The following is an 8,991-nucleotide window of genomic DNA, read 5'->3' as shown; positions in this document are numbered from 1 at the left end:
ACGCAAAAAAATTAGTTAGATTTAGTTAATCTTGCTAAAAATCGTCTCATTTTACATTTCCCAATTTAAAAAAATTTAAGTCCCTAGCCTTCTTTGTTTTCAAGATATTTGTGCAAATTCAATTTGGACATCTATTTTTGTTTACGCTGGGTTGTTACAGAACCTGCAAAAGCTAGAAATCCTGAAAAATTCATGGATTTTCATGAAAGATCTAGAAATCCTGTAAATGTCATGAAAATTTGAAAACAGCCGTGTATAGCAACATTTATTAATGATTTATTTAGAGTAATTCGTTTATGTTTATAAAATATTACATGCATAAAACTATATACGTAGGATTAGAAATTACTAAATATTATTTAAACATACATTTTAGCGATAATCGAAATCGATTATACAAGAAATAGAATTATAATATTAATATAACAATATAAAAAAAAGATAGAGAAACTTGGTGCTTTTAAGTAATCATCATATCGTCACTTAAATTTGTGGACTTTGAAAGCTTCTCCCACAAGTACAGTCGTATAAGAAATTTTGACGAACTCCATAAGCTTGCAGACCTATTTCACAACAAAATAGCAAAAAATTATAATAAATATAAATATTTCTAATCTTTTGTTTCATAAATTAATTTTATTTATTATTAAATTTTTTAATCAAAGATTCTATAATTCTTTTAAAGGATTAAAAATTACAATACTATACGGGAACCAACATCATAGTATCAAAAATTTTTTAAATGCAAAATTTAAAGATTTCGTTATATTTTTGCTGAACTTTCTGCAATACTAGAATTTAGAGATAGATCAGTGATTATTAGAAATTTTAGATCATTAGAATTTAAAAATTAATTTAAACAATTATTTGGAAAAATTTTATTTAAAAATTTTAAAACTTTAAAATTTTCCTAAATTTGTGAGGGTAATTTTATCTTTCAAGCAATGTTCAAACAAACGTCAAAGATTTTAAAGAAAATACTGTCTGGTTTAAAAAAGATATAGTCTAGTATTCACTAAATTCAAGTAGATGCCTAGTATTTATTCTATGTTTCTGAAATTTTTTTTCTTGTGAAAGTCTAAAAACTCTGTGATTTTTAATTATTGAAAAATTAATTTTAAAAAATGTTTAAATTCAAATTCTACAGTTTTGTGCCTTGTATAATAAATAAATACATACATACATAAACCTGGAAAAAATTATTTTCTTAATAAAGGTTATTTTGTTTAGCAATGTGTAGATTTATTTACACAGAAGAAGTATTCTGAAATTTAAAAATATATACTTAGCACCTATTTTAGAATACTTAACACTTGAAATCAGTAAATACTATACTTAAAATAGGAATATATAATTGAGTATTTAGTACATATTCTAAATGAAATTACCAAATCATCAATTTTGTAGAGGCCCATTGCAGTTTCTGCAATTTCTCCCATTGTGGTCGTGTTGTCTTCTATGAAAATTATTGTTATTGTTGTGATTATTGTTGTTTTTGTTGTTATTATTATTTTTTATTTTTGGAAAATTTTGAAATTGTCGATTACCAGGATTCTGTAAAAAATATTTAGAAAAATTTAGAAGAAAGTTATTTACAAATTTTTAAGAGATTTTAAAAATTGTATTCTAAATTAAATTTTTTTATTTAAAATGCCATTTTAAAATCATTTTTAGCATCTTTGAAGTCAACACTCACTTTCGAATTATAGTAATTACGCCGATTTTTGGGATTTTCTGAATTATTTCTTGATGTGGATGGTAGATGATTTTTATTTATATTTTGAGCGGTATTTATTAAATTTTGAGATATCTCTTGCTCTTTTTGCAACAGTTGTTGCTCCTTTTGTAATAATTGTTGCTCTTTTTCCAACAAATGCTTTTCCTTTTGGAACAATTGTTACTCCTTAAGCAACACAATTTTTTTTTAATAAAGTCAAAACTGTCACAATTTATTTATTTATTATTATACATAAATTGTAAAAAAAATTTCTGTAATTTTACTACATTCATAGCAATATTAATATTACTTATGTTTCACGTAGTGATTTCACATATTTCAAAGTGACACATTTATTATGTTTTGTTGTATAATAGAAAGTTTATAGAAAATTGTCAATTTAATATTATAAAAGTATAAGCTTTTATTAACATACTGAAAATTTACTGATTTTAAATAAGTTGGTCTTACAAATTTTTGTAAAATTATAAGTTTAAATCGCAAATTAAATCAAAAAAATTTTAGTATACCTTAGGTTATGTTAACTACACACAACTCCGCAAATATTGAACAAAGATTGTTGATATTGTTTATTATAATTTTCTTTTATTTTTACATTATGAATATATGCATATAGAAATATATCTAGATATATAATAGCAGATATATTATAACTTAATATTTACTTACATATTTTTGGGAACATCAACGACGACAACAACGGTTAAAAGGCCGGTTTCAGACATTTTTTTAAACTCTAGTGGTGGGGGTTGTCCGCGTTTGTTACGTAAGTGTGGTGGCGCTACAATCGAAAATTAATAATTCATAGAAAATGATAAGCGATTTTTGTAACTAGATCATGAGTGTGTAAGGTAGTCTATCTATCTCTATTGCACTCATGGGATTTGCATCTGGACTTGCACTTGTACTTGGCTTTTGCACCTATTCTAGAATCGCCATGATACTTTACTTGGCATTATTTATTCTCCTTTTTGAAAATCAGTAATAATAAATTAATATGTCGACAAAATAATTTAGATAATTATATTATATAAGTATGTTTAAAACCTATTCAATTCGGTAGATGTAATCTTTAGTAATAGGCACGTGCCACTTCAATGTACAATAACTTTCAAAATTTTTTATTTTACTATTCTATATCATGTAGTTAAAAACATTTTTATTTAAATATTTTAAAATTGCAATTGTTCAACTACATATAATTATTTACAATCGTAGTGTAATTTTTTTTCATTGCACAGCATTTTTTTATATCGCTTTTAAAAATGCATTTTTCAAATTTTCTTATGCTACTGTACTTCAATAGTTCTTTGTAATTATTTTCCATTCAAATTTTTTTCAAATTATCCATTCTTGTACAAAAATAAAAATTTTAAGTTTACATCTTCTAAAAATAATGATTATTAATAATTAGTATAAAATTAGACTAATAATTTTTAAATTCTTTAGAAATATACAATATAATATAAAATCATGTGTACATAAAACGACGACGATGATAATCATAGAGCTAAATGAAATACTTAAAAAATCTGTTTTACTATAAAATTGATTATAAAATATCTGTAAAAAGTTTAAAGAATACTTTTCTTATTTTAAAAACAATTCACATTTGGAATAGAGAACAAAAAAGATAATTCGGAAGTGCAAACCTTGCAGATTCTGAAACTGTACGGTTGGCAATACTACTTAATGTACCTATATATTCAAATATATATATGTTTATTATTAATTTGCAAATAGCCGCTTAGAAAACGTTGTTTTTTTTGGAAATTAACTATTTTTCATACACTGAAAGAAAATTCATACTACTAAGTATTAAACTCATATTAGAGTTTAATATAAATGTTACAATTTAGGGAAAAACTGCATCTATGTTGATTACTATTACAGTTTTTATGAAAATATATAATGAATTTAAGAGTAACTATTATTTTAAGAAATAAGAATTAGTATATTTATTTTAAAAATTAGTATTTTCTTTATGAATTCACAGAATACGAAATATTATAATAAATAATTTCACAAAATAGTAAGAAAAATAACATATATCCGTATACTTATTTCACATTTTGTAAAACTTTATATTAAAAGTCACGGATTTTCCCGAGAGACTACGAATTTAACCGAAGTTCTGTCTGTTTGCGGCTTCGTGTCCTACTCGAACTTCTACGACTTGATCCGATTTTCGAAAGTGTTGTTAACCAGCAGAACGTACCTATCAACTGTCAACACACGTGTTTCAAATGTTTATAGTGTTTTAAATTCTTTTTAATTTAAATTTATTTTCAATTTATAAAAAATGTTTTATTAAAGTTATTTAATAATAATAAATTTATTATTAATTATTAAATTTATTATTATTTTTATTAATTTTTATTTTTTGATGTCATCTTTACAATTATTTGATTTTTATTTGCAATAAAAATTTTTATAACAATCATAATTTTTAATCTGAAAAAAAAGAAAAATCTATATAAACAATTAATAATAAAAATGAACCCAGCGTAACCTCTATAAAATTACACCATTGGCACTAGTAAACTATTTTTTATTATTAAGTTATTATAAGTAAACTTCTTTCTCGCAAGTGGTAAAAATATTCAGTAGTTAGTATATAAGAAAACGATATATGCCGACCCCTAGCGAAATTTATCGTTATGCGTATAGAATTGTAAGTGTAGGTTTCGTTGCGATCGTGTAATGTCTATGTATAAGCGAAATGAACGTGCGTGTTCATTAGTATGTGTATTAACCTGTATCGTAAGTGTGAATGTGTTGTTCCTAGTCTCACTCCTCTTCCTCCCGAGAATTAACGGAAACGTCCGACAGTTTCCGCTTTTTTCCCCTTTTCTTCCGACATTCTGAATTTTTCGTATGAAGTTTTACAAATATTAGAATGCTACATTCCATATAATGCAACAACTCTATGAGTTTTTGAAAGTTCATAATAGAAATTTAATATAATATTTTCAAATATTGGTAATCTTTTTACGTTCTTTCTACAATAATTATTAATATTTGAAAAAAGATTTTAAGTTGGAACTTTAATATAAAGTATATTGAATTTTAATAAAAAGTACACTTTTCCCTAAATTCTAAAAGAATATATTAAAATGTAATACGCATTTTGTTATTTTTTCCTATGAAATTTCTTTCAGTGTAGTGATATTTGCGAGTGTTCGATTTATAATATAAATACATAAAATAAAAAAAAGTGTTGACCATTAAATAAAGACTATTAGTCTAAAAAATGGGACAATTATCTACAAATAAATATAAAAACCTGTCAACAGGTCAAAGGCGGAAATCTCAAAAGTTTTCTGCACGTGCGTTGTAAGATTAAAGTCAATTTTAAGTTTAATTATAAAAACGTTCACAAGCAAATAAATTAAGTTATACAATTTTTTGTTAAATTAGAAATAGACTTACCAAAGTGTGAAAATGTTCATAAGTAATAGTATTTATTTTTCTTTGTTTACTATTTAAATGGTATTTATATTTTCGTCCTTGAAGACCTTTTTTTGCCGCTAGGTGGCTACCTCTGAACACGTTTTCGCTTGTTGCTCAGTATACTTTTTTAAATAAATTTTTTCGAGTTTGGTTCGGCTTGAGTGTTTTCGGTCAATCTGGTTGTTGGTTTTGGTGCCTACAATTTGTTACTGTTTTTATTTATTTTGTCTTCCTCTTAATCATTGAGGACCGTGCTTATAGTTTCCTAACCTCAAAATTGACTTTGATATAAAATGTGTGACTCGAAATTAAATAGTGGTGATAAATTTTGTGTTCGTTGTGGCAAAAGAGTTGTAGATGCTATTAAAGAGTGCATTGGTTGTCATGCTCCGTACCACTCCTCATGTGCATCCCGGTCATTGCTGTTAGAAAATGGTTCTTTTTCGCGATGTTGTGGTCCACCACGTGCGAATTCACCCAACAGTCTTGATGTTCCCCCCCCCTCATCTTCTCAAGTGCAAACTGCTGTTACTGCATCTGATATTGAGCGAATAGTGAATAATGCAATGTCTGCCTTAAACAATAAATTAGACACAATGTCTGCCTCAATAAAAGATATAAAAAATGATATTTGAAATATCACTTCTGACGTACATGACATAGTTGAGGATCTGAACGCCTTGCACACTACAGTTGGTAGCACTGTCAAAAGAGTTGACAATTTAACTGAGAGAGTTACGAGTATTGAAGGTAATTTGCACGATTTATCAAATAATGCGTCTACAAAATTAGATCGTTTTTCTCAAATTAATAATTGTTTATCTGAACTTGAGGACAGAATAAAACGAAAATGTAATTTAATACTGTTTGGTCTTTCTGAATCGAGTGTCACTACTTGTGACAATGATGATAAAAAAACTGACGAATTTAATACACTCAAGCTTGTTTCAACATTTTTCGATTCTTCCTCAATAGCTGGTACTAAGATTCATAGAATTGGCAATTTTAAACAGGGCAACCAGAAACCAAGACCAATAATGCTGGTGCTGAAAAACGAAACTTTGGCGAAGTCACTGCACATAGAATTTATAAGAGCAAAGAAGGCTGCACTGGACAATACACTGCAAGGGATATCACTGCATCCGGACAAAACGAAAAACCAACTAGAGGAATTAACATCGCTGAAAAAGGAATTAGAGCATCGAATTTCTCAGGGAGAGAAAGATCTCCATTTAATATACCAACGAGGTGTACCGGTGCTAATCAAACGCACACTGCCAGTGGTAGTAGATCGGGCGTCTATTCTCACTTCGCAAGCAGTGAAACAGCTGGTGACTCCAGACATACAGTCTCCAAATGTGTGAGTTCTTACTCCTACATGCAGAATACTCCCTCCCAGTCTATCCCCACTAATACGCGCTGTGAATCATCTGTCTCCTCAGCTACACACTTACCTAAAACTGATGTCAATTTATATTACCAAAATGTGAGAGGTCTCAGAACGAAATTGGATGCTTTACGCCATAGTCTGTCTTCAACAATATATGACATTTTTGTATTTACTGAAACATGGCTAAATGATGACTTCCACAATAATGAATTGGGATTTCATAATTGTAACATATTCAGGTTTGACAGGTGTTCTCTTTCTAGTGTATTTAAACGTGGTGGTGGTGTACTGATTGCTACGAGTTTTTTCTTACGTGCTTCGTTGATCGAATCTGAAGTAAATTCAATTGAACATTTACTGGTAAAATGTCACATAAATTCTGATATTTATATTTTTTGTGCCTTTTATATACCTCCAAATTCGGACATAAATATTTATATTACAGTTAATAAAATTTTAGAAAATGTTGCTTTGTCATATCCACATGCCGTATTATGTATCTTGGGTGATTTCAACACACCTTTTATTTGTTGGGATTATAACCCAAATCTTAATTTGGCTAATAGTTGTTTGCCGAGTTCTTCACTATCACAAAGAAAAATTGCAGATATTATTTTTGAGTTATTAAACTATTTAAATTTGAGTCAATTGAACACTTTTACTAACAGTTGTAATACGATCTTAGATCTTTTATTTTATAATTCATACAACTATACGCTTACTTTGGCGATCGATATAATTGTTTTAATCGATGTATTACATCCTCCAATTTTGTTTACGATTAATACTGATTATGCGCACTTATCTACTGCTTCGGACTCTCGCTTATATAAGTATGATTTTAAAAATGCAAATTATGCTGGATTTATGTCTTTCTTTGGTAATATTGATTGGGGTACTTGTCTAAATAACACTGATGTTAATTTTGCTTTAAATATTTTTTATGAATACGTTTATACAGCGTTTGAATTTTTTGTTCCAATTAAAGTAGTTTTTCAAAATAAATATCCGTCTTGGTTTAGCCAAGACTTAAAGCGTATTACTTGTTTTAAAAAAATTGCACATAGGAGGTACAAACAAAACAGTACTAAATACAATTATAATACTTTCTCAAACTTAAGGTCAGAGTGTAAAAAATTGTCAAAATTTTGTTATGATTCTTATATTGTGAACATTGAAAAATCATTGCTGGATTGTCCAAAAAAGTTTTGGAATTTTGCGAATGCTTCACGTAATGATAGTGGTATACCTAAGATAATGAAATTGTTAGATGTAGAAGTCGACAACGATAGAGATATTGCTAATTTATTTGCGGAATTTTTTAAGAATGTTTATCACGATAGTTTGAATAACAGTAACAATTCTAACTTTGCTTTCTCAAATTTTAATAATTTACATTTTGTGTCAATTAAAAGATCAGACATTCGTACTAAACTTAAAGGTCTAGATAGTAATAAGGGGGCGGGACCTGATGATATCCCGCCTTCTTTCTTAAAATCTTGTCATGAGTATTTTATTGAGCCACTTTATATACTATTTAATATGTCATTAAAGTCGGGAATTTTTCCCTCTGAATGGAAAAAAGGTATTATGGTTCCAGTTTACAAATCTGGTAACAAAAACGATATATCGAATTACAGACCAATAATAATTCTTAGCTCTATATCAAAAATATTTGAAAGCTTGATTTATGATATTATTTACAGTCATGTTTCACATTCTGTAATTCTACAACAACACGGCTTTATGAAGAAACGTTCAATAATTACAAATCTAACATGTTTTACTGAATTTTTATTTGAAATCGTTGGGGATGGCAAACAAGTTGATGTAATATACACTGATTTCTCTAAGGCATTTGATAAAGTTGATCATGGCATACTACTAGATATACTAGACACATTTGGATTCACTCGCGGGTTTATATTGTGGTTCGGTAGTTATCTTAAAGATCGTTACTTGTCTGTACGTGTAAATAGCGAATACGCGTTACCATTTATAGCTACTTCTGGTGTTCCCCAAGGATCTCACCTAGGACCTCTTCTCTTTTTGTTATACATTAATAATGTAGATAAGTCAATATTGCATTGCAATTTTTCATTATTTGCGGATGATCTAAAAATCTATAAAGTTATTACGTGTAATGATGATTGTTCTAATGTACAAAATGATCTTAATAATCTCGTGAGATGGTCTGCCGATATAAGGCTAACTCTTAACGTTAAGAAATGTAGTGTAATATCTTTCTTTAGACATGAAAATCCAATTTTGTATAACTATGTTGTGGGCGGTGAACAATTGAGTAGGGTTTCCAACCTGAGTGACTTGGGGGTCACTTTTTCATCTAATCTAAGGTTTGATACTCATATTGCTAATACTGTTAACGCGGCACTTAAAGTGTTTGGCTCAA

At 28.0% G+C, this 8,991-nt stretch overlaps 1 long non-coding RNA gene across 1 annotated transcript; it reads right to left on the bottom strand.

Moving 5' to 3' along the window:
• Nucleotides 1-260: 260 nt before the first annotated feature.
• LOC127282127 (uncharacterized) lies at nt 261-2,533 on the bottom strand. Its single transcript, XR_007843148.1, has 4 exons — nt 2,408-2,533; nt 1,697-1,903; nt 1,389-1,554; nt 261-563 (listed from the first exon to the last, which is right to left on the bottom strand). It is a non-coding gene; the product is annotated as an uncharacterized LOC127282127 (long non-coding RNA).
• Nucleotides 2,534-8,991: the final 6,458 nt, after the last annotated feature.

The sequence above is a fragment of the Leptopilina boulardi genome, unplaced genomic scaffold (assembly GCF_019393585.1).
Source record: "Leptopilina boulardi isolate dan_hultmark-lab unplaced genomic scaffold, ZJU_Lbou_2.1 LbouV2_281, whole genome shotgun sequence".
Lineage (NCBI taxonomy): Eukaryota > Metazoa > Arthropoda > Insecta > Hymenoptera > Figitidae > Leptopilina > Leptopilina boulardi.
Note: the sequence above shows the minus strand (reverse complement) of the source record. Positions and strands in the feature narration are given on the sequence as shown.